The 27,264-nt window shown below is 40.0% G+C and overlaps 1 long non-coding RNA gene across 1 annotated transcript in view; it reads left to right on the forward strand.

Moving 5' to 3' along the window:
• Window positions 1–760: 760 nt before the first annotated feature.
• Window positions 761–27,264, forward strand: part of LOC103826444 (uncharacterized) — a 106,871-nt gene continuing 80,367 nt past the window's right edge. The window contains exon 1 of the long non-coding RNA XR_007777656.1: window positions 761–867. This is a non-coding gene — a long non-coding RNA (uncharacterized LOC103826444). The remainder of the gene's footprint in view (window positions 868–27,264) is intronic.

Raw genomic sequence — 27,264 nt, forward strand, 5'->3', positions numbered from 1 at the left:
GCTTGGTGCTTACACTGACACTTTTTTTTTAAAGAAACCTTTATGCTACTCTTAGCTGGATTTCTAAAGGTGTTTTTCTAAGGTGAGAATGTCAGCTGATGAAATTGGAATAGGCCAGTTTTCCAAACATGATGCCTACTCTGAATTTTCCCAGGGTACTAATAGGAGTTTAATTTGCAAATATGGTGTGGTAGCAGACTCAACCCTTGTGTGAGAGAGTGGTGATATTGGCTTCAGGGAACCTGGAAAATGCTGAAGTGGAACAGGAATTTCAGAGATACTTTCCGTAGGATTTGGACCTTTCTGTAGATTCCATCAACCTGAGTGCTGGAGTGCTCCCAGCCAGGCAGCACAATGGTGTATCTGTAAATCAATCAGTTGAAACCTGGTGATGGTCAGGCATGGAGTGGTGAATCATGGTGAAAGCCAGACATGTACACAAATGTGAAAAAATTGTAACTGAAAAGTTTTTAAATAATCATTTGATTGATTACAGTTTAAGTTGTAAAGCTGCAAATGCTTTTGAAGGGAATTAAAGAAATTGGGAAGGGGAAACATATCAAATTACCAGTATGAAGAATGATGATGTTGATACCTTGCTGAGCTTCCAAGCATACCCTGAGGGAACTAGATGTTTACAGGATCTTGAGCAAGCTCTTTCATCCAGGTGATTATGTACAAACACCCAACCCCCCCCAAAAAAAAAAATCGACACAAGAATCTTCCCTGAGTCAAAACTCCCCAGGACTTGCTGAACAGCACAGATGGAGAAGTTTCCAAGGGGAGAAGCCTAAAGGGTAGAGGACAGAAGTAGGAAAGTATTGAGTGCTTTAAAAATTCAATGCTGTATTTTTCTTGTGATTGAAGGTGAGTAAATGTTCCTACCTCAGTTATCTTAAAAATTTCTGCTAATTTTACCCCACTTCTTTTGTCTGCTTTGGTGAATTTTTTGCTATATTCAGATGTGTGTATTACAAGCTGCTACTTAGCTGCTCACTCAGAGCAGCTTCCTGCAGAGTCCATGGAAACAGACCCTTACCTGTTCTGCCTGTCCTCAGGTGGGATGTGCTGCTGTGTTCTAGCACTACCTGTGACCCATCCTTGGCTGTTGAGGGAGTTTACATGTCTGTCATCCCTGTCCCACTCAGATTTTCAGCCTTTATTTGGATAGTCTTTTATTTGGATCCAGTTTAGTAATTTGGCCCAGTTAAAGTAATCATTTTAAGCAGGTGTTTATCTGTGTTGAAACAATGTCATAGGCTAAAGCTGTGCCACATTTTCTTTAATTCCTCTTCATCTCCATGTCAAATCTAGGTATAGATTCATCCAGATGTCACAAAGGCCTTGTGGGGTGTTAATAAATAGCTCTAATAGCCAGGCACAAACTTGCTTTTGCCACTCAGATTTAAAGTCACAGTTGGAGGCATGACAAAGAGTGTTGTGTCATACTGCCAATTTTTTAGATCAAATACCTTCACTTTTTAGGCAAAAGGCTGCATATTGAATGCCTACAGGATCTTTGCCAGTGATAGAAGTGACCCTGAGCAGCTGGTGAAAGAGATTTCGGCAGAAGCTTTGCTCAACCTTTGCAGCTCTGGGCTGGGGATGCTCAGTCCAGATGGAATCTGCAAACCATTCCGCTGCCAAACTCAAATAAGCCTTTAGTGGTCATGTGTAAAACAGGATTTTTCTCTGTTCTGAGATTGTGTAAACTTTGGCATATTTTCCTGGAAACAGGAAAATTCAATACCCTTCCAAAACCAAACCAAGCTCCTTCTTAAAAGTGGGCAGCTTTATTTTTTAATTTTTTTAGAGAGCAAAAGTTATGACAGTGTCACCATAAAAGAGTCTGAGATTTTAGTTGGTTGTTTGATTTTTTTTTTTACTTTATTTTCTTTTTTATTTTTGTGTGTTTGTGGGGTTTTTTTGTTTGTTAATTTTTATTTTGTTGATTTTTGGTGGTTTTTGTTTGTTTTGCTGGATTTTTTTATGGACAACAAAAAAGTAGTACGAATTTGTTGGGAATTTTCCAAAATTCACCCTGAGGCAGATGTCCAGCAGGAAATTTCCATAAAATAGACTCACAAAGCAGGTTCCCCAAAAGGACATTAGGGATTTGGGCAGCACTAGCAGCTATGTTTATATGATGGTGATATTGTCTCTGGAGATTCATGGATCATCTACTACTAAGTTTTCCTAGAGAACCACGAGAGCCATGCTTAAATTTCATTCTGCAAGATGCAGGTTCACCCCCAGGAAATGGGGCTTTGAGGACTTTCTGGTGTATACACAGCCACAGTGTGTGCCTGTATGCATAAATACAAGCATGCATCAATACAAGGCTCTCCTGCTGGCAGCTCCCAAACCAGTCCTGATCTTTTAAAAATGTACAAGTTGTAAATGCAGACACACAGGGACACCCCTAGAAGAACCATCTTTAGCAGATCTTGAGGCAGCTGGTGTTTATAAATGTTTTATGTATCCCAGTGCACTGACACAGACTAGACCTCTGCGTGCCACCTGGAGCAGAATGGGAGAGCTGCTTGTGGGATGCAGGTTTTTTGCCATCCTGGGTGAGACAGGGGCATCCCCGTGCCATGCTGGCAGGCTGGATTGTACCCATGGGTCTGCAGTGCTCAGCAAGGAGATGCCCTGGGCTTGCAATGGGAGCTGGGCAGCCAGAGGATAAACCTGAGCATGCTGCTGAGCTGCTTTCTCTTTGTGCATGTGTGGGAATGTGGCTTGTGGATCCAGGTAACCCTGCAGACAGCTGGGCCAGTGTGTGAGGAGCTGAGTGCCAGTGCTCCTAACAGGGCTCTGGAAATAGGAGGAAACCCTTTTGTCAGGCTGGAGCAGGAGTCTTCCCGTTGGGATATTGCTTTGAGGACTTGAGATAAGCACTTGGTCTGATCATGCAGTGCAGAATTCCGTGTAGTCAAACCCTGAGGTTTCTCAGGGTCTGTTTAAGAGCCTGTGCTTACAAATAAGGAATAGGGAGCCATTGTCTCTAGGGCCTGTCTCTTACCCCTTCTATTCCATAAAACACATTTCTTGAAGCAAAATATATGCATTATAAATGTCTTCTGGCTGTGTTGCTATGCTTTTTTTATCTTTTCCTTCTTTGTTACAGTCGTACCGGTTTCCTGCACTCAGGGGACAATGATCTGCCTGAAAATTATTTGACTGCTCAGGAGAGACAGACTGTCTGGTGGGGAAATGATGACACTGTCTAGAAGGAAGGGTGTGTTTTTCTATCTATACAATTACCAAATCTATTTTTGAGGAGAAATAAGAAGTAAAAGCTTAAGCCAGAATCTGCCTTCACAATCACTAAGTGCAAATCCAAGCACTCTGTTCACTCTTGGGCATAGGCTGGCCCTGCTGGCAGGAACTTGCTGTGAGCTGACTTAGAAACTCTGGGCATTCCTGGTGGTGCTGGCTGTGTCCAGGAGCCCTGCTCCTGCAGTACCCAAGCCTGTGCTGATCACAGATCTGGGGTGTCCAATCTCAAATAATGTATCAAGGGTCTCCCTTGGCACTCAGCACAGAAACTTGGTGTAGTCAGTGCCTACTGATTTCAAGAGAAGTGCTCCAAAATCATTGATTCTTCACCCATTCAATGATTAGTTTTAGATTTTGTCAAAATTATTTTATTGGTTTGGATTTGTTTTTTTGTATTTTCTTTTCTTTTCTTTAGAAAATCAGTCTTTATCTACCATCTATGTGATTGCTTACCAGGGTGCCATTGGCACCTGAATGTAAACAATCTCACATGTCCCAGAGGCAGTTTTGTGGTATATGTCACCCCATTAAACAGTCTACAACAAGACTAGAAATTTTAAAAAGGCAATTGTAACTCGAAGCAAATATCAGCCTAATTATTTGTGATAACTTCTGTCATGTATTTAAGGCAAGCCCCTGGAATAAGACAACTTTTTTTCTTTCCCCTCATACTGTTCTTTTGATATTCTTGACCCCTGTGGTCAGAATCAATGCATTGAAAACATGGAAAGAAACATGAACTTAACATTTCATTCTATCACTGAGGTTCTCCTGTAGATTTACTTCTGAAGACGTTTTCCTTTAGGCTGATAACACCTAAAAATAATTCAGGTTTTAGAGTAAATCTCCCCTCTATGGGTTTATATCCATTGCCTCACTGGAGCTTCAGTCTGAAATGGTAGGGTTTTGAAAGCTTTTTATGATGTAAAGGAGCCCGTGCAGTTTTATTGCCACTACCCAGCGAAGCGTGGTTCCATCAGAGCCTTTTATCAGGAGTTTACAAGTGCAGCGTTACAAATGAGTTTGCTGGCAGGGAGCTGACCCCTCACTGTGCAAGGCAGAGACTGGTTGTATAATTCAAAACATCAATGTCTGGCCTTCTGGGATTTCCACCTGAAAAAAGGCTTTGTATGAAAGGGCTGGAGGCAGATAAGGGTGGTACATGCAGAGCAGCGAGCAAAGCTCAGTCAGCGCTCGCTTCATCAGAACCACCAGACCTCCACACCATGCTGGGAGGTTTTGCCTTCATAAGCTGTGATTTCCAGTCATCACAGAGCTCTTGCCATGCAGGGGTGGGAAATGGCACAGCCACAGCTGCACCAGGCGCTGCCTGTGCTGATAAGCCTTGCTCAAGCCCAGGGCTGGGTAGCTCAGAGGGGCACCATGAGGCTGTGGTGATCAGATCTGATCTCTGCTGGCTCAGGAACCTCTGCTGCAGCTCCCCTGGCACTGCTGTCACCCTGCCTGCCTTCAGCAGAGCCTCTTCCTTAGACCCCTCTTGTGTTAGTGTGATGGTGCCAAGTCCTGCACAGGAGTAATTGATTTTTCAGTTCCCTGGGAGTTGTGTGAAAGCGTGTGTGTGTGTGTGTGTGTGTGTGTGTGTGTGTGTGTGTGTGTGTGTGGGAGGTGGGTGGGACATTTGAATTTGAATGGGAACATTGGAAAAGGGGTTTTTGCATGTTCAAAATGGAAGGAATGCTGAAATGAGCAGTAGTTGTAGCAAGGAAGTTTGAACATGTCAATCCAATAAACCGTGCTGAGTTTGGAAATTTCTGTAATTTATTTTTATGGAGTTTAAGGAGACAACTTGAATTTACAATTTTTATGGATGTTACTAAATCTGTGCTTTTGGTGGGGAAAATATGGACATGAAAAATCCAGTGCTGTTTGGAAATGTGAAAAGAAAGAAAAATATAGGCATGACAAAGGACTGTCATTACAAACAAATGTCTTTCTGGTACATGATACAGATATAAGAAGAGGAAAAATTAAGACCAGGCAGCCTGAGTAAAAAACAGGAGTGTCAGGTGTGGGCTGACTGCTAATTCTGAAAAATTCAAGCCAAGGGAAACAGTTATTCTAATTTTTTTCTTTTTGCCCACTTTGTACTGATGTAAAGCATTACAATTAACTGAAAATTGAGAATCAGACCCTCAAGGGTAGAAGAGCCAACATATCTGTTTGTAGGGCAAATATGAGTAATGTACAAGGATTTGGAGGATAAATGGTTTATCCTAGAGATAGTCTGATGCCCTCACAAAGCAGCCTTCTTCGTTTCAAGTTTTTGTCAAAAGAATTAAATCTGTATGAAAGCCTCAGCCAGGAATTAGCTAGTGGGTCCCATGTGGATTCCTGTGTGCTTGGAAGCAGCCTGCGGAGGAAGGTTTGCTGTGCCCTCACAGTGTGTGGCTTTTGGGCTCCAGTGCAGCAGCCAGACACTGAGAGCAGTCTGCCACTGCTTCTCATGAATAAAGACATGTGGGTCTGGAGACAATACAGTAGCATCAAGTGATAATAATTTCTTTCCATCATGAAACTGGAACATTCTAACATCCAATTGTTCATCCATTCTAACATCTAATTGTTCATTCTAACACCCAATTTTATTTTTTAAGCAACTTACCATCTTAGATATTTTTTTCCCTCAAAATCTACCCTAAGCCAGTGTCTTTCTTGAGCTTTTAAAGGCAGTATGGGTATCCTAGAAGAGCAGAAACAAAAGGGTTTGACAGGGCCACATGGATGTTAAAGAATATAGGACTTGGTTTAAATTTTTTTATTCATTTTTAAAGTTTTCTAAGGACATATTTTTAAAACTTTCAGAGATGTCCAAGTTATTTGTGTGTCTCTACATTTCTATGAGTTGAACAGTATGTGTAAAGCTAGCCTGAGTGTGGGACACCACTGACTGAATAGAAATTTCTGTATAATTCTCCCTGTGCATGAGGCAGGGATTTCTCATTTCATATATCACTAGAAACTTGCTGCTGCAAATCTGTGAAAACAGATAAACATATCCTGCCTTTAATGCTCATTAGCACCTAGAATTTACAAAGTTCCTCCCCAGATCAGGCTGTATATGGAACAAAGTGTTTCTAGCCTTGGCATTCCTGATGGGAACAGTTTTGGATATAACCAAGGTTTTTGGTCAAATCAGCTTTCTTCACATTGTTTGCAGACAGACAACAGCACAAAGAGCCTCTGTGGCAGTTCCACCTTCAACAAGGATCCTGGGGTGGGATTTGAACAAGGAATTTGGTTTTTGGCAATTTGCATAAAGTAGATCCTCATTAGCATCCCCCTGAAATTCACAGAATCTAATCTTGCAGAAAGCAAAAGCAGCTTTCATTCACCATCCATTTTGGACCACAGCACCTGTGGCCAGCACTGGTTGTCACTCCTTCCTCAGCTCCTGGAGCCTTGAGTTGTTTTACACCATTCTAGTTGCACTGATGTGCAGTGTCTGCCCCAGCCCTGGCACGTGCTACTGGCAGGGGGCATTTGGCAGATTTCCTGTTCTTTGTAATAACTGTCTCTACATGCCTTTTGGTGCTCTGGCCCTGGGCAGGGATTTTGTCCCTTTCTAGGGAAAGGTGCCCAAGATATTTCACTCTTTGCCACTATGTGAGTAAGAAGCAATCTGGTTTTCTAGATGATCTCAGTTTTGAATGAAGTTTTATTTCTGCTCAGTGAAAATATTTGGTTTTGTTTTGGGGTTTTTTTTTAGTATTTTTGAGTTAAATGTTCAGTTCTTATATTCCATTCTTTCAGCTGAGTTTTTCTCTGTCAGACTGTTCTCCACCATTAATTGCAACCAAGGCCTTCATTAATTTTTTTTCTAGGTTTCTCTGACTTGAGTGTTAACTGGTCCTCTGACAGTCCAGTTTCATAATTCTCCTGGGCAGTAATATTTTCCAAAATATGGTATTATAGCCAGGCAGTTTTTGGAAGCATCCTTTAACAGTTTTTTCCTCCTCTGGCAATGGCTTCTGCTCTGTGTTCTAGTTCTGAATTAACTTGCCATGCTGGTTTGACTCATTTGAGCTGTCCCCTGAAACATCAGCTTGTTTCTCTCCTAACAATCCTGTTCTGCATTGGTCACTTCATCTCACACTAACCAAGATTTCAATTCAGATATTTCTGGCTTATGATAAACAGGGATTAGGGGAGGAGTAAGAAGTGGCTGATTCATGCTGTATGATGTCCAGTTGGCCCCTTCTGGGACTGATTTAGCAGGAATGCTGTGCAGGGAGATCCTTCACCTCGAGGTGTGGAGAACCCAATGGCATCCTATTCCATGGGTCAGCCTTGCAAGCCTCAGGCAGGAGCAGGGGAGGGGATGCAGCACCTTCCACTGGGAACCAGTAAATGTAATCATGCCCTAAGGACTGCACTGCTTTGCTTTTGAGTTTGTTCCTGGGATTTTTTGATTGCTTTGGAGAACTAATATAACTTCTGTTTACCCAGCTGTACATAATTCTGTGTTTTGCTTTTCCCTTCAATCTTTATGTGGGAGTACATTGATATTTTTGTCCCAGCTGTACAATCATGAGATTAAATGATAGCTTGATCTTGGAGCTTTTTGCATTTTGAAGGGTCATATAAAAATCCCTAAGAAACAAGTAACAGTGCTATATTTGATTTCCAGTCAAAATGGATCTCAACTAATGAAAACAGATGTTTTAAAACTTTTTTTTTTTTTTTTTGGCAAAACTATGGAAGAACTTCAGGTATTTTTTAAGTGCATTTGAAATTTACAATTCAAGTTTTTCTCTTACCTCATAAAAATGCATGCTAGGAATCCTTAATCCAATATTTTTAACAGACTTATTTTCTTAATTTAAAAGGGTGGACACCACACTGGGGAGATGTGCAAACAGGAGTCTGGAGAATTACACATTTTTCTAGTGCTTGCATTGATTATGTCATTTCAGATGAGGTATCTTGTGCTTCAGTTCTCCCCATCTATGATCAGAGTTAATATTTACTTTATTAAGAAACCTTGATTTAACTTCAGAATCTCATATCCCTATTATGTTATTGCTTATTATAAATCAAGTTAATGCACTTAAAAGGACTCATATGCATGCAAGAGATTACAAAAGTGCTGCTCACATGGTCCAAATGAAACACATTAGCAATATATATACTTTTCCCAGTAGTGAGGCAGAATGTGGAGGCATTTGCATGATCAGTACTTTACAACAGAAAAGCACACAGCTTTATATTCTGCCAGGAAAGTTTTCACTCTGCTGTACCTGACATGGCTCAGAAGGACACCACACACTTTGAAAGTCTGTTAAAAAAGGCTAAAGAACATGGCAAGAGAATGCATTATTATTGCTTGGAAAAGAGCCTCCAGCTCACATGATGCCTTGCAATTAGCAAAAAAGGCCAAACTCCTGCCCTTGAGAGAATGTGAGATGGGACATCAGTTCATGGTGAGGAGAGATGGCTTCTCTTTGGAAGCTGGGCAGAGGACTGCCTCACAGCAGGAATGAGCTTGAAAGATTTCAGAAGGCTTTATGTATGAGGAATAAAAAACATGGAATGGGTTTTGATGATGAGATACAATGAGATATTTAAGTTCCTTCTAAGTTTGACCACCTTCTAATGCAGGGTAGTGAAATAGGTGGCTGAGTAGAGCAGAATCTGCATCTCTGGAGAACTTTGGGTACAAGGTAAATAAATTTCTCTTTGTTTTAATATAATTGATAGTTTATACCCCATCTTTGTGTGTGTTTATCTATGTCTGGAGGCCTTTGCCTGCCACTTTTCTATGATTTTATGAAATGTGAATGCCCACTTCATGTGGCCTTCTTTGAGCTTTAACTGCCCCTGATTCGGTGAAGACTTTGTGCTGTCTTGCACTGCCAGAGACAACTTTCAGATTTGTATACTTGCTAAAATTTCAGTTTACTTAGTGGAGTGTTAAACATGGTATCTGACCATCAAAAAACCCCCTCATTTCAGTAAAATAAAGGATATTTTGCTTTAAATATGGAACATAGGGCTGGTTTAGTGAAGTTTCACAGTTTTATGTCTCAAAAAAAAAAAATCTTTGTGTGTGGTGCTATTTGCCATGTGAGTGATAAATGCAAGGAGAACACAAACTGCACCCTGGCACAAGCTACTCTTTACTGTCAAACCTTGTTCTATTGCAAAGGAGAATTTTCTGTGCAGCAACAGACACAGAAGAATTTCCTTTACACCGGCTGGCAAGTAAAAACCTTGCTTGCATCAGCTGCACTCCTGCTTCCCCAGAGATTCAACCATTCACCATTTCACTCCAGCTCCCATCTCCACTGAACTTCATTAGGGAAAACTTGAAGTTCTTAAGTAAGTGACAAGAACACAGAAACGCAACAAGCAAATAAATCCTTCCGTTTGACTCTGCCTTGGGTACAAATTTCCATCCTCAGACTGTTTCTGTACATGGAGCACCACAGTGCAATCATTACTCTGAATCTGCCTATCTCCAAGCACCAATTTTGAGAGCTGTTCAACAAATCTTTATTTTCTGGTTTATTGTGGTCCCACTGCAGCAAGGAACAGAACTGGGATAATTTAACCCTCTGCTTATTATACACATGAGTCTATTGGAGGGCTCAGTTCAGGCTGATGTGCTGACTTGTGCTCCATGGTGTTGGTGTTCATTGATGGTTTAATCTTTCATTACTTTGCCTTAGCTTTTGTCCTCTTAGGATGTTGGAAAAATTATATTTTTAAAAATGCATTTTCCTAATAATAATGTCACTTTGGGTCTTATGACTTATTTCAGGGCTCATTTGGTGTTATATTTAGATAAGAACTCCTGCAGAATACTGAGAGGTCATTTTGGAAGAACCTGCCATAAACAATTGTGATGAGAAAACTGACATTAATGTGAATTTGCTAAATAAAGTGACTGGAGACATCATCTAATATTTCCATGAAGCTGTGATGATTTTTTTATTCTGTCACAGCTATGCTGTTTGCTATTTAAAAGCATTATCTTGTTTATTATTACCCAATTGCTTCCATTTGACTACAGATTCTTCCTATCCATATTCTGCTTTATGCTAGGGAAAGACTTCTCTTCCTTACAAATGAGGGTAAAATAGTGTTTCTATAGATTTGACTAAATCTATTCAATAATTACATTTTAGTTCTATGAAATTTACCTCTTGATGCTTTTGTGAGGTGTTCTTTGCTTTCTAAGGAAGTTCTTCCAGAGTGCATGTCTGTACCTAAGGTTCCATATATTTTGAAATATTCCTGGGTATTCTGGAATGAGACAAGTGTGTAGAAAAGCAAATATTCTTAGTTTATTGTTTTCAATAAAGAACAGAAGCATTGTTCAAGTGCTGTTCACAATGATTGCTAATTTCTTGCTTTAGAAGTTTGTCTGTACCACATGATTAACTGTAGAAGTTGTTGGCAGTATAAATGTATTGAGTGATGGCTGTCCTGGAGCAGCTCCCCTATAAAGACTCTTTCTGTCTCCATGTGGGAGAGATCCTGAAATAGCAACTGGTTGTCCCCCTTTATTCCCCCTTAATCTAGATTAATTGTCTCTTATACGTGGGTCAGAAATGCAGTTTGTTTATTCAGGCTGAATTGTCTTGGTTTCATTGACTTCAATGCCAGCTTATGACAACTGAGAAACTTTGAAATATTTCTTCATAGTCTTTAATGTAAGCCAAAATCCTCAGTTGGATAGCTGAGGTCTTCACATATCTGACTTCTGCAGTGTAACTCAGAAACCACGTTTCACAGGTGCTGCTATATTCCTTGGGAGCTGCAGCAGAACCCCCAAAGGGGAGTTCTGGTCGTGTTTTCACTGGGACCCAGAAAGCTAAATCTTAATGCTGTGATTTGGACTTTCTCCCACAACTCCTGTGATAACAAACTACTTTGGTGATTCTGCAATGCAATAGCCCTGAACTAATTAAAGAGGAAAGAGGAATAATCCTGTACCTTTGTGTTCTCTGTCCAGCTAGCAGCTACTTGCTACAGAGAACTCCTGGACTCATTTTTTTGGGCCTTTATGCATTGTGAGCATCTCACAATAGACGCATAAAATGTCCAAAGGTGTTTGATCATGGGAAGCCATTTTGCATTCAACTCTGCCACAAAATAGACACAAAGATACATAAACAGAGTTATGCAAAGACTCATACCTTCACTTTTTGTTATGACCTCGTTCTGATGCAGCATCTTCCCCCCTCTCTCTGTGCCCCTCCTTCCCCCCAAAATTCAAGCTCAAAAATGTTTCATAGAATCAGAATGATTTGGGTTGGAAGGGACTGTAAAAATAATTTCATTCAGATTCTCCTGCCATGCACAGAGATGCATTCCACTAGACCAGGTTGCTCAGAGCCTCATGCCTTGAAAAATTGCAGGGATGGGGCATCCACAACTTGTCTGGGTAGCCTGTTCCAGACAGGTTGTTGAGCACCCTCACTCTAAATTTCTTCCTAATATCCAGTCTAAATCTAAATCTAACCTCTTTCATCATAAAGCTATTCCCCATTGTCCTACCACTGCTTGCCCTTGCAAGGGCAAGGATTTGGCTTTCCCCTTACAAGAGTAGGGGGAAAAAGTCACCATATAAAACTGTAAATGTCCCAAATCCTGAATAAAGGACAAAATATTGTACTGTGTATTAGAGAAACACAGCTTCAAATACTGGCTGGTTAATGCATGAAGGTGTATGGGGCTTAAGTTAGAGTCACCATTATTGACAAGAACACCAAAGACAGCCTGATTTCAAAAGTGACATCTTGATTTAAAGTCAACTTAAGCATGCTTAAAGCTCTTTCTTGATAGTGCTGCCAGGAGGACGGCAAATCCTGGAGCTATTCTAAATGTCACCCTTGTATACTTGGGTTGTTTCAGCTGACAAAAACTTGATGGCCACTTGGAAAATTGACATGATAGAAAACACTGAAAAGGATACAACTGCAGCTCAATTAAAGCCACCAAATCTTTCCTGACATGATTGCTGTCTTTCTTTGTAATAAAAAGAAGAGGGGGAAGGAAAAAAAAAAGTCCTGGCTTTTGTGTTTACAAAGCTGTGGGTTCATCTGTAACACTGGAAATAATCCAAGAAGGCATGGCAGCAGGGCTTTTGTGTTCTCAAAACCAAGTTGTCCATTAAAAACTTCCAGACTACTTCTCTGCCTGTCCTCCTGGCTGCCTTGTTCCTTTTCCCCCTTCCAAATTGCTAAGTTTTTGTCATCTCTCAACTGTCATTGTGTGGAGGTCATTTTAGTGCTGTTTTTTGAGTCTCTTTCCTGCGTTCCCTTCAATTTAGGAAGTTCCTCTGGTACAATTTGTACCTCACAATTGCTTTCAGTCAGAATTAAACACACAGCTTTGTACCTCTAATTTGTCTAGCACAAACACCTCACGCACTTGTCAGAGGGGATTCGCTCCTTTGTTAGCTGCATTTATAAAACCAGACTTGACTCATGCTGGAAGGTTTTGCTGGTCCTTTACCCTTCAGCAGGAAATGACATGAACTCCTGTTTGAAGCATTTTGTCTTGAACCACAGGGTTATGCTTATATGTGCATGCTGGAAAATTAGAATGGTTTCAAATCCTCATCAACAGAAAATTTAAAACCCTGTAAAAGCAAGGCAGAGTGTGTTTCTGAGAATGCTTCTCCCAGTGCTCCCCACACCCTCCTACCCTGGTCCAGTCCTTGCTGAGGGCTTGGGTCTGTGCTTAGATTCCACTGTTCCCAAACCTCTCTGAAGCATGAAGTAAGACAGACTCCAGGCAAATTAACTATAAACCAAAATTATGTTTAACTTAAAAATGTAGTTTTCAGGGAAAATCTAAGCCTTGCTACAGAAATATTGGAGGAAAATGCCACCACCCTAAAGTTAAAGCTCTTGTAGCTCTATAATTTCACAGATGGAAATATTTTTACTGTCCTGTTATGTACTCTCTTGACCACCATCTGATTTTTTCCCCCCTCTAATAGTTGTATTAGTCTGTTTCGACATAAACAGTTAACAGCTTTTATGTCCCTCTTTCCTGGACAGAGAGGGAAGAAATGTAAGAAACAGCATTTTGAAGAACCTTTCCTGGATGATCCAAACAAGTCAAGAGGCCTTTATTGGGGAGGATACCTCCAGCTGCATCCTTCTTGTTGCAAATGGGCAGCTCCCTAACCCCAGCTTTATGTAGCTCTAGGGTTGATATTTTCCCATGGTGTAAATTCAGTGGTTCAGATCCTATAATACATGCACATAGTAAATCACTGTTCCTGGAAAGTTGAATTTTTTTTCACTCACTCAATATTCCTGTGGCACACAGAAGATGTAAGATGACCCAGTAAGTAGAGCAATGAGACTACCAAAAGCTGAAGTCAACCACCAGTTCTTATTACTAGTTGTGCTAGTTTTTGTGGTAGAATTCTTCCCAAAATACCTAGTGGGAGATGTTAATTCTAGAATTAAATGAATTACTTATATAGCCCCTTGGTGTGCTTTGTCTTGGGGAACAAAAAGGAACATCATATCCTTGTTTTCAAAAGCCCTTGGAGCAAGTCTGACTAGAATAGAATGAGTAAGTTTTTGAGCTTAGACTCTCACAATGTTAACATATTCTTGTTTTTATGCAATCTGATACTAGTATATTTATAAACTGTGATTACTCCATGCATTGCTGGAAGAGGCATTTCAGCCTCTCTGAATTCCTTAGCAGATTGACAGGGTTTGGCCAATAGTTACTTTCTACTTTTGCAGAAATTAAGCACCAAAATATTGAGGAAGTCGCACATACTTTCAGGTCTATTTGACCATCTGAAGGTGATTCGGTAGTAGTACTGCAGATATCCCTTTTAAGCCACATCCTAGAGTTTTCCTGAAATCTATTCTTACACAGAGTCATCACTGGAAAAAAAAATATCTGTCACCAATGTCCCATATAAAGTCACAAAATGAGATGTACTGAGGTAACTTTGGCAAGAGAACCAAGATGGAAAAGGGGATCTCTTCATCTCAGCAATAGGAATGTTCCTTTGTATCCCCAGCCATGATGGCTGCAGAGACTTAGACCATGCAAGCTGAATATTTAGCCAAGAAATTTGAAAAAGGATCTTTTCTGTTGAAGCAGTTTTCAGATTCAGCCATGTCTATTGGGGAATTGAAAGCTATTGCACTCTGCTTGGCCATCCAGCACAGATTGAGTTAGGCTGTTTCAGACACTTCAAATAAATCCATCCATGAAAGTAAGCCATTGCCACAGAGAGCTACTTGTCTCTGCCATTTATCAATTAGACTAAATAGTCTTCTGTCAAGCTCGGGGACCTGTGATACAAGGATGTGGTTCAAGTTATTTGTAACTAACTGGAGTATTCCTCAACCTCCCTACTTGCATCAAGGGGTGTTTGGGAATTAGTTTCTGAGAGGGTAGGAATAGGGAAAGCTCCTTTGGCTGTCAGGAAAATAGGTGCAGGGGACACATCTAAAAACTGGCTTAAGAGCTGGTGTCAGTCAGTCTTCAAATGTATTTGCTAGTGTGTGTTAATGCAAATTCACAATTGCAAAAGATGAAGTACATGTTGATGAAGGACCTTGTAGAGAGTTTATTTTAAAGAGGTAGATGTGCTTCTGTAAGCTATGCAGATAAAAAGTTATATTTATAGTCTGAAAAGGATTGACAATCACAGTAAAAAGCACATTAAATAATAATGGAACCTTTTGTAGCAATGATGAGCAAGCTTTGGGGGATGACCTGGTTATCCTACAGGTAGCCCATCTTCTGCACTTATGGTCTGCTGTCCCCATTGTGTTGTACCTTCCTATGAATTATTGCTTCACCAGGAATATTAACCTTGCAGTGTACAGAAATACTGTACAATATATACTCTTCTTATTTACTATGTGATGGTTACAAGATTGTTGGATGGCCTGACTCAAATTTTGCAAAATTGTGAGTCCAGCCATGTACAAAAGTAACATTTAGTTATCAAGAACCACATTTATGACTGTGAACATTGTCTGCAGTATTTTCTCTGCATATGTGACTTAACATGCCAATTTCTTTAGCATGAAGAATAAAAAATAATAATTTGTTCAGCTTAATTCCTGACTCATCAGTGACTTCATTAGCATTATGGTATAGACTAATTTATCCCATCCAGTCTCACTGCATCCTCAGATAAATGGTTGTGCCACTTCCTCATTGTCTTGCCACAGAGCAATAGATGGAGATGGATCATTTAGTATTGTAAAGCAACTTACAAAGAGTCTTACCTGTGGGATCAAACCCTATTATTTATTTGTTCCAAATCATTTTTTGAGATCACCTTGAGAGGCAGTCTTCTCTCAGTACAGTGATCAGTGCCCTTTAGCTGCATAAGCTGTCTTCTGTGTTCTTTCTTAAAGTCTAGGAAGACTAGGGGGGGATTAAAAAATCAGAGGGCAGTGAAAAGACTCTCATTTTCTTCCCCATAAAAACAGGAAAGTCCTTCCAGTTCAGTGTTAGCAACAGAAAATGATTAATTTGAAAGTCTTTCATCTCTCAATCAAGAAGATTCTTTCATTGTTTCCTGTCTTCCACTTCTTCAATGCTGCCACTGAAATCCCCCATGGCGGGGTTGTCTCTTCAAATAAGAATCAACCTGTAAAATCTCCTTTTCCAAATGAAAAGGGATTAAGCATGAAAGTTTTCAGTAAGAATACCGTTACTGACAGTCCCTCTCTCATACTACCACTGCTGCTTCATTCTGGTTTGCCATAAAAGTTGTTACAATTAGTCTTGGAAACCTGGTGGCTTCAATATGCAGCTGGTGTCCTTCTGGCTGGACCCACGCATGGCACACAGCCAGGTTTGTGCAGCACTCTCATTCTGCTCCCACCAGAGACTGCTGCTTTTTTGAGGATGTAATTTCAAACACATGACTGATCTGGTCTCGCTGTGGAGCTACAAGTGATCAGCTCTGGACACAACTAGTTTTACCTGCATTGGGTGTAGCACCCATGGATGGTCACTCTGCTTTTGGTCAGGCAGAGTGTGGACAGGACAAGGTCATCTTTACTTGCAGGGCAAAGGGAGGCAGGTCCTTATCTCTGCAGTACTTAGTTCTTGCAGTGCAGAGCCATCTGTGAAAAATGGAAGGGAACATCCCTGTGTCACATCGTTTCAGACGTGCAGGGTCTCTAAAGTGCTTAGAAACTCCTGCAGGTTTACAAGAGAACAAATGAGATGGATGGCAAACCTAAATGAAATAGAATCCAAAAAGTTAAAGACCATTTTATTTTCATTTTTTTTTCACCTCTCCACACTTCTCCACCCCTGACAAAGCCGATCCATTTTTATGCATATAAATGTGATGCACATTTCAAAGTAAGCATCTGTGCTAGATCCTACAGCTATTTATTTCCAAACTCCTTAGCCATTCAATTGAAATGTCCAATTAGTCTAACTTACAGTGCACCTTAATAACCTTCATAATGAAGAAGAATTAAAGTAATATTGCATCAATTACACTATTTATTAAGTTAAAGTGACAGAACATCGATTATGCTGACATATAACCAGTGACACCATTAAAGCAACAATGTTAAATAGCTGGTGTTCTTTAACAGGGTTATCTCAGGCCACTCAGAAGTTGATGGTCATTAATTGTCTTGTAAGTGTAATTTAAGACTTCCTTCCTGAAAGAAAAAGATTTCTAAGGGCCTGAAAAGAGTTGCTAAGTTAGATCATGCTGGTGGAGCCTGCCTCTGTGTCTTCTTGCCTGGGAAGTCAAGTTCATGATGCTAAACCTGGCTTTTGTGAATGTTCATGATGTAAAATTCAGGTTCTGTCCCCAAGTCTGAGGCTGTCTTTTCTCCTTGGGTAACTGCAGTTTGTCTTTTATCACTGATTTGCCATCTACTTCTGTGGAAATACAAATTGATAATGTTCACTCAAAGTTTTTTCAGAGATTTTCTGTGAACTAGAATCTCAACTTTTTAAAACCAGTCTTGCTTTTACTTTCTTAATCCCTTAAACCCAGGCAGGAAAATGTCATGCTTGGTTGTGGATTTTAATCCTCTGCTGTTGTTCTAAAGTGCTACTATTTCTATTGCCCATTCACATATGACTTTGGTGAATTACATGCTACTAAAACGTTGCCTTGTTTGTTGCATTTATAGCTTCTACACTTTCACCTAAAGCCTCATGATAATAAATAGCTTTTTGCTAATCACTGTTGAATGAAAATTCAAGCATCTCAGTGTTCTTACATTAAAGAGCGTGACTTCAGTATGTAGGGTTTAAGGGGAAAAACAAGTGAAAATATTTTAGGGGATTTAGAAAAAAACCAAAAGCTAAACAAATCCTGGAGGCAAGTAAGAAAACTCAGAACTTTTTGGCAATCTTTTAATTTATTTTGAGCCTGGTCCATGAAATTTGAGCAGATTGTGTTGGCAATGCCTTTTACACAACAATTTTCATTTGCAGAATTTAAGCTGAAACACAGCTTGAGTATTATATGCAATGTTCCATGTGGAATAAATTATTCTGACAGGGCCTTCATAGACTCCAAAAGTATTGACAAAAATGACTTTGTGTTGCCTTTACTTGATGATTTACTCCACATCAGCTGATTTACAGAATCCACCATGGTCCTCACCCTGGCCTGATGCAGTCAGAAGACATGTGGTGGGTTAAGGTGATGTGATGATTTTTTTCACACTTAAAGTGCACATAAGATCAGATACTAGCTCATGTGACAAGCAGTATGCAATTAATCCTTCATGCATTTTATTTGCATCTGAGGCAAGTGAGAGACACTCAGATGGGCAGCTACCAAGGTTTAGCTGATGCATTAAGTGGTTAGGAAGTGGTAAGGTGATTTCTTATGGCCACTGCCCTTAATTTCAAACAGTAAAGTATATCACCATTGATCCTCAGTCTGCAACACTGATCAGCAAGGGAAATGGCTTCTTTCTATACCAAAATAAACTTGCACTGATTAAAAATTTGGTTGTGATGCAGGGAGCTAAGACATCAAGCAGTATCCTGCTCAATCATTTCTTTTGTTATTGCTGCTCTTATGAACTTTTGCTGAGATATCAAGGAAAATAGAATATTACTTTCAAGGACTGCCTTTTAAAAGTCAATTCAGAAATATGAAACAAATTGTCAGCAGCCTTTGGAAATGTTATGTAGGAACTCAGCTCTCATCTTCTTTCTGTAAAAGCCTGAGGTAAAGTTCGGTGTTCCATAAGATAATAAATATCTCTTAATTTTCATATCCTTGAGCTTGCCAACAGCATGGAAAATACCTGAAAGTCAGTTCAGGAAACAGGACTTAAAACCACAAGGTGTGCTTTGAAATGCAACAGCAAGCACAAAGTCACTCCAGTCCTCAGCAAAGTGTGGTAAACATGATGACTCTGGTTTTCTTCTACAGCATTTTTGGAGCTAATTTGAAGCTGTGCATTCCCAATGCAACCAAGGGCTACAAGATCTTAGCCAGCATATTTTAAATGAGGACTTACCAATTGGGATAGTCCCTGTGTTGCACATTGAATTGCAATGCATTTGCATCATTAGCTTGGAGAGAGATCAGATAACCAACGTAATAAATATAGTAATTTTAAAAAAACCCAAATTCTTGCTACTGAGCTGATCACACCGTCCCACTGGGGTCATTCCCTATTATTTTAGTTTGCTTAATATGAGATCAGTGTGTGTCCAAAGAACAGAGTGGTGTCAGATCTGGAGATCTTTTTCTGGTAATTTTCCTCCAGCTATGCAAGGTGTTGAACATAAAGACAGAGTTGATTTTGTTTTTCTTTGTTTGCCCCTGCATGTGGTCTTTCACATTCAAAGTATTTGACACTGTCCCTCATGATGTCCTTGTCTTTAAATTGGAGACACATGGATTTGTTGGGTGGACCACTCAGTAGATAAAGAAGTGGCTGGATGGTCACAGGCAAAGAAAGAGCTGTGGTCGATGGGTCATTGTCCACAGGAAGACCAGTGATGAGTGGTGTCCCTCAGGGGCTGGTACTGGAGCCAGTGCTATTCAGCATCTTTTTTGGTGACATGGACAGTGGTGACTGCACCCTCAGCAATTTCACTGGTGACACCAGGCTGTGTGGTGCAGCTGACACACTGGAGGGACAGGATGCCATCCAGAGGGACCTGGACAGGCTGGACAGGTGGGTCAATGCAAACCTCTTGAAGTTCAATAAAGTGAGTGCAAGGTCCTGTGGCTGGGTTGTGGCAAACCCAGGCACACCCACAGGCTGGGCAGAGAAGTGACTGAGACAAAGTCCCTGAGGACAAAGACTTAGGGGCTGTGGTTGAAGAAAAACTCAACATGAGCTGGCAAATGTGCTCACAGTCCAGAAAGCCAAGCGTGCTCTGGGCTGCAGCCAAAGGAGTGTGGGCAGTAGGTTGAGGGAGGGGACTTTTCCCCTCTACCCTGCTCTTGTGAGACTCCACCTGGAGTGCTGTGTGCAGTTCTGGTGTCCCCAACAGAAGAACAACATGGAACTGCTGAAGCAAGTCCAGAGGAGGCTGTGAAGTTGATAAGAGGACTGGAGCACCTCCCCTCCAAAGAGAGGCTGAGAAAATTGGGGCTGGTCAGCCTGAAGAAGAGAAGGTTGCATGGAAAACTCACAGCAACCTTCCAGTACCAGAAGGGGGCCTACAGGGAAGCCAAAGAGGGGTTCTTTGTCAGGAACTGTAGTGATAGGACAAAGAGCTATGGGCACAAACTGAAAGAGGGGATGTTTAGATTAGATATTAGGAAGAAATTCTTTACCAAGAGGGTGGTGAGACACTGGACAGCTTTCACAGGGAGGTTTTGGATGTCCCAATCCTGGTGGTAATCAAGGCCAGGTTGAATAAGTCCTTGAACAGCCTGGTCTAGTGGGAGGTCTGCCTGCCCATGACAGGGCAGGTTGGGTCTAGATGATCTTTAAGGTCCTTTCCAATCCATAACATTCTATGAATCTATATTAAATCTGGATCAAGAGCTTGTGGGAGACACTAGGGGGAAATCATAACCATCCCTTTCCAAGAATTATCATACCACAAGAATAGAAGGTAACCAATGGTAACTAGAAAATTACCATTTCTCAGAAAAAAAAGTCCTAAAAAAACACCTTCTCATAAAGACCTATTAAAAGCCACTACAAAAGCACAAGATCTGAAGCTTCTGTGTGGAAGAACAGCTTTTCTAAGTGTTCACTGTGGGGAGAAGAATTTGCCCCTGGTACAGAGAGGAATGGGCATCTGCTGTGCTGTGGGTCTGTTGTTGTTTGAAGTTAATGGGTTAATGAAGACAGCTTTCAGAAATCATGGGAGAACTGAGCCTCTGTTTTTCTGAGCACTATGCAAGCATAATGCACAGTCTGCATCCCCCTGCTGTTCCCAGTAATATACACACACACTTCAAAATATCTTTTCACAAGTGTATTTGACAGCTAGAGAGGAGGTGTTGGGGGCGAATGGCACCTGACGCTGTTTGTTCACTATGAATAGCTGCAGTTCCTTCCACAGCAGTTTTCTTTATGTTACTTGTTGTTCCAAAATTTCTCTTTTTTTTTGAGGGAAGATGGAAAGAACGGTGTTGGAGGTAATTTTTCTGCAGTTCCTCAAATACTCTAAGGAGTGTCACAGTGTGCCAGAGGCATGTTCCTGTAGTTTTAAAACCAAAATGTATGTTGCCTGCCCTTGGAGGTGGCAGGAAAGTACAGGGGATTCAAAGCCTGGTGGGAAATGACTGAATGACTCTTTAGGATGGAGGGACCCCAGCTGGGCACAGTTCTGCTCCTCCTGCCTGAAGCAACCAGTCCCTGGAGTGAAACAGTCTCCAAATTATGCTCCAGTTTTGTCCTTGATGGAAATAGTTGGTTCATGTCACAAGAAACTTCTGGAGTAAATGAATATAATTTCAGCAAGGTGATCAGGCAGAGACTTGGGATTGAAGACTGAATTTTTTTTTATTTGAGGAAGTAACACTGTTTAGCAGCATTTATCTACCCCTCTCTAACTTTCAAGCAGTAAAAACTGAGATAAAATGTAAAATACAAGGAGTAATATCAGCTAATAATTTCATATTATAACTGGAAATTATATTACACTGCATGAAAAACAGCTCAAAAGATGAATGTTTTGTGAATGTTCTGATTATTTGGACATAGGATTGTATGAATATTTTAAATTGTTGTTTTGCTTTTGTTGGCCTCACACTGCAACACAATTTGCTTAGTAGATTCTTTGTACTTGCATACTTAGATTTCTTTGGCTTTACATTTCAATAGATGTAAAACAACAGCCATTGAATCTTGCTTCAACCTGATCTCCACAAATCTCAAAGGAGACTTTATGTATGATTGGTTCTTGTGTCCAGATGCATTAGCAAGAGGAAGATGTCAAATTTAGCATATCACTGCTACTTCAGCATGTCAGTTTTACTATCACTCTATCTGTGCTTGCCAGATGCATTCAAAAATACAGTTACATCTTTATTACTATGAAATACAAGAAAATTTATCTCTGAAAGAAGTCAGTGGGGCTTATTTATTTTCACATCCATCCTCCATTAAAAAGAGTAATCCAAAATAAACACTTTTTCTAGAGAGCAAAATGTTGTTCTGTGTGCTGCAGATACCACATAGTGCATTTTTTTCATTAATAGAGCCCTTAGCTTTAGGGCATGTGGTGCCATTTCACTGTTAGGGATGAAAACTGGCAGTCTGGTGTCTCAGCTAGTAGTGGAGATGGAAAACCCCAAAGTATGGGGGATACATGTCAGGACACAGCACACTGTATCATCCTTTGTTTTCTAGCAGAGGATAGTGCACATGAACAGCAACAATTCTGAGTAGGAAAGTCACCTCAAAAGACCCCTCCCCACAAGCAGTCTCTTTAATGTTGATTTCTCCTTGGCATTACTTGCAGAGAAGCAGGAGAAGTGCAGGAAAGGGGAGTGTGAAGAATATGGCTGTAAAAGATGAAAAGCATAAAAAAGAGAAAGACAAGTGAAAACAAAATGGGAAGAACAGCTGGGAGGTGGCTTTTCTGCTAAGCTACACAAATCTAGGGACCTTAACAGCCACAAGTTTGTGAGGCTGTAGTTCTGTCCCTGACAGCAAGAGATTGCTCCACATCACTAATGTAAAGAGATACTGGAATAATGTTTATTTAATTGCACAGCCTCAGTAGGTAAGCATTTTTTGGCTGAGGCAATTTATGCAGAGTGGAATCCCAGTCCTCTATTAATGCAGGTGCTGGTCTCTGTTCCTATGGTTACAGTTACAAAGAACAGCCCTCTGCTTTTAAGTTGTTTGTAAATATATAAAACTGTCATCTTGGGAACAGAAATTTCCAGAGCTTGGTACCTTTCCTGAGGTAATACTTTTCTTCAAGAACTGTTTTAAAAGCAAGGTAGAGAAAGACAATTCTGCTGTTTAGATAGAAATGGAGGAAAGTATGATTTTCTTACTAGGTGAGAAGGCTTGTGCAGAGCCCTGGTGCAGACAGCCAGGAGGGTGTAATAAGATGCTTGCTCATTTGCTGAATACTCAGTATGTCTCCTTGTCCCAGAAGTATTTCTCAGTCATAGTACTCTGGCCTCACTCTTGCTTTCTGTTATTCCCATCCATACCAAAATAAGGTGCCATGGTCTATCTGTGCTGTTCCCTTCCATCCAAGGGATGGTACAGAAACCTGCTTTGTACACAAATCTGAAAAATGTTGTTCTCAGGTTTTGGTAGAAAAGAAATGGTAAAATGTACACATTAATGGAATCAGTGACAAAGTGATGAAAGGCTCAGTAAACTTCTAGCATGGTCATACAGTGTTTTGAGAACTACACTTTTTTTTTTTCTCAAAATAATTACCGTCCTTTAATTTAGATTAATAGGCTTTCCTGTCCTATAACTTTTTCCAAATCAAATTTGTTTCCAAAAGAAAATCTAATTCTTTTGAAAGCCCTTTTCTGAATGTTGACTTAGATGTCAATCACTGAATTTCTAGCTCTTAGCTTAGGCAATTTGCGAACAAGAACATGAGCTGAAACAATATTTTCTCTCTAAACTGAATTTGAGTCAAAATAGAAAATACAAGCACACTAAGGCAACTCAGTAGTGGGTTCTATGGGGAAAACTTTTGATGGATCAATATATCTTGGTATGCCTCTCCTAGTTTCAGAGGTTGTCTCTGCACTGAATCACAGTAATATATTGTTCTGACACGTTCTTTTGTATAGATACCCTCGCTTCATCTAAATAAAATTGGATTTTTATATTGAGGTAGTTATATTTTTGGAAAATTAGACAAATTATAATAAGTCTTATTTACTGTTACCTTCTTTTCAAATCTAAAGAAGGAATGTGGAATCTAAATGGAATTTGTCATTAGTAAAACCAGACCTTCTATCGCTCTCAACACGGGTTGTATAGTATATTTATGAAGGCTGTAACTTTCTAATTTTTAAATTTAATGCACACACATATAAATGCATGATGCCTGCTTAGATGTTTACTGAGTAGTTTCTGTGTTTTTAATATATAAGTTAATATGAAATAGTATGTATAAGAACTTATTTGAACTCAGACAAAAAGATCAAAGAAGTCCCAGTCAAAAAAGAAGGGAAAAATCAAGAGATGTGAAATGAGGTGCAGAAAAGCTGAGCAGCGGAGGTAGGGAAAAGAGAGAAGGACAGAGAATGATCCAAAAGGTGTAAAACCTTACAAAGAATGTAAGATAACTGCCTAAGTGTCAAACCACATTTAAACCATACAGTTTTGTACGTTTTCCTGCTCTTCCTCAGTAATTCCAGAGGCTTTGAGGAACATCTAAAATTTTCGATGCATAGAGAGATCATAGGTTCTATGGCTGAACCTATCAGAAATCTGTCAGCCCAGGAGAGCAGGAGCTTTTGATCTTTACCTTTACAGTCGAGCTCTCTGATGATTCTGCATGTCAGTGCATGGTAAGTGAAGCAATAAGAATGTAATCTGGGATCTTCAACTCCGCTCTGCTTTGTAGAGAGAAGACTGGAGCCCAGTGATTTAAGAAAAAGCCTTCCTAAGAAAAACGTTTTGTTAAATGCACTGAAAAGAATTACAAAGCATTTTAGTGCATGTGGCATTTGCAGCTTAGTTCAGAGAAATTGTAAGGGATTCATTCTGGCTACCAGAGAGAGTCTTTGAGACTCTGATGATGTTTCTTATCATCCAAGCTTCTTTTTCTGTTTTTTGTCATCAAATGGGAAAACAAAAGCCAGCATTTTTTCTTGTCCTTTTTCTGTTCTGTTATTTATTTTGGAAACTCTTTGCATGCTGTTTTCTTGTACTAATATCTGTATACAACGCATGACTATCATTTATGCACATCTGGAAGTACTTCCATGAATAAAGATTTAGTACCAAGTTCAATAACAGAAAATTGCTATTGCTGACAAATGTCCTCTACACTTGACTTCTGTTTTCTAAAAACTTTCCAAGTTTATTGTAAATAAGCTTCAATGAAAACAAACTGAATGATTATAGTCTGGATTCCCTTCAGAGTGGTTTCTGGCATGTAGGAAACAAATTATAGTGTATTCAAAAAAACAGCTGCTTCCATTTGGCTAGAATATGTTATGATTTAATGAAGAAAACCATCTGCTCCTGAGTAAAATCCTAATTAAACAATATATGACTCAAAACAAAATTAGCAATAAAGCAGTTAATATTTTACAAATGTTGCCTGCAGTGTATAGCAGCTAGTGTGTTAAAAACGTCTTTAAATATGTCTGGCTTTCATAATGTTTTAATGTTTTAATAGAGAACATGCTTGCTATGTCTGTGGCTGGTACCACCACATCTCCATGGTAGAATTTAGATTTCATAGCACAAGTTAAAGCATTGTGTTGAGAACTAATATGTCCATCAAGTGTTAATTTTTTTAGTTTGTTTGTTTTTTTCCCCTGTTTGCTGCTTAGCATCACATTTAATGAATTATTCTGCAAAACATATGCAAAAGCTTCTGAAAAAAGCTGTGGACAAATGGAACAGCCTGTCTGAACACATAATTTCTGTGCCAAAGTCAGATTTGTGAATGGAAACCTCCTCATATAGCTTGTCAGACCTGCTTATGCAACTGTGCAAAAAGACACAGAAAGCTGGTTAAAGGGATCTTTAAGGTGGAGTTGAGATCAGTGCAATGTATGGACCCCCATTCTCTGAGGAAACAAATGTCACACTTCACACAGCCTAGATGCTGATGCCTAAACTACAGGCAAGCTTAGAGAAATAATAACTGGCCCTGTATGATTAATATCTTTTAAGGGCAAAGTCCTTTTTTTCTGGTCAAATGTGAAGAATGTGGACCCAGGTACTTTAGCTGAGGACATGCGCAACCCCAGTTGTATTGCTGGGATGGGCTGAACCTTGGTTGAATTTCTGTGCCATAGCTTTACCTGCAGAAGCATGAGACTTGATGGGAAACAAAGGAAAAGTGAAGTGATAGAACAGGCAGGCAGCACTTGTGTGCTCTGACTCACAGAGATATGAGCACAGGTCCTTGTGCATTGTTCAATGAAAACAAAAAACACTGTAAACAGCACTACTGTGCATAAGCACTACTCCATCCTGTGCATGGCATATTGCCTCCTTCCACATGTATGACCCTATTTTTTTTAAGTGCTTTCAAGAACTAGTAAAGATATAAGGAAAACCAGAAACTACAGCTTGCTTGACATGGATATAAAATTTAATAACCCTGAGAACTCTCTCTGTCTCTCTTTTAAGCTGAAGTAACTGTCTGGGTCAAACTAAGATTAAGAAGTTATTATATTATTATATGAGTGAAATAAGGTAGTCTGTTCACAAATCAGCTCTTTGCCTTTTTTTCCAAAGTGAATGTAGCTAGACTAAAAACATGAAACTCTCATTTCCCCTGCTGTTTCCCAGTGCCTGTTGAATGGAAGAGAGATTTTTCTTTGAGATTCAGAGCGCTGTTGAAGGGTTTTATCTTGCTGTGATCTGTACAGCTCTGACTTGCCGTGGCACAGCTATCTGTACATGGGTGACCCTACCCTGGGACAGCCTCAGGCTGGCACAAACCAGCTGTAGGAGTGGGGCTCTCATCAACTACCAGCCAAGACTGGGTGTGATAAGGGATCAGGACACACACCCCACACATCTGTCTTTGTTATCAAAAGTATTTCATCTATGACTCAAACCAAAAGGACTTAAAATTTGTTGTTGTTGTTCCATGCTTATCTCCAGAAACTCTTCTGTTTTTTTTTTCCCTGAGCAAGAAATCAGCTTCTTTAGTTTAGTCCCTGAATAAAATGTTCCAGCTGTGCTGAACTGGGCTACGCTGTGGAGGAATGTTTTTCAAGTCAGACATAAAGGTGTTCTCTTTTCCCCTTATACTCTTAAAATTAAACTTCAGAGAACACTGTGGGTTCTCTCATTTCACACCTAGAATATACAGCAGCAGGTCTTTAAGGTAAAATCCTCTGAAAGAAAAATAGAATAATTTTCTCCTGAGGATGCTATTCTGCTGTCTCTAGGATGAGCAGCAGTTGCAACAAATCTAAAAGTTTCTCAGTAATTCTGCTAGAGTGGCCCCAGTGGATAGACCTCCATTCTCTGGGGTCTGCAAGAATCGGTTCAGCTCTGTATGGAAATTTTACACTGCTTTTATTAGGCATTAAACTGCAGTGCAGTTTTGAACAGCACAGTTCGCCACATCACGTTTTCCATATAGGTTTTGAAGGAAAGCAGCTGCATGTGGTGAAAGCTGTTTTAAGGGCCAGAGACAAAGTTCTGAAATGGTTATGCATGTTGCCTCTTTTATTGCTTCTATTCAAATGACTTGTTCTGGTGCTGCAGACAACCAAAATTTCTGTAGGAATATTTATTTTTCCTTTTTTCTCATCTTCTTTCTCCTTTAAAGTACTCAGAATTAGCATTGTAAATCACTAGCTGGATTTAGCCAATACAGCAGGCAATTTAAAGCCCCCGGCTATAACAAAGCTAA

This window comes from Serinus canaria, chromosome 5, assembly GCF_022539315.1.
Source record: "Serinus canaria isolate serCan28SL12 chromosome 5, serCan2020, whole genome shotgun sequence".
NCBI lineage: Eukaryota > Metazoa > Chordata > Aves > Passeriformes > Fringillidae > Serinus > Serinus canaria.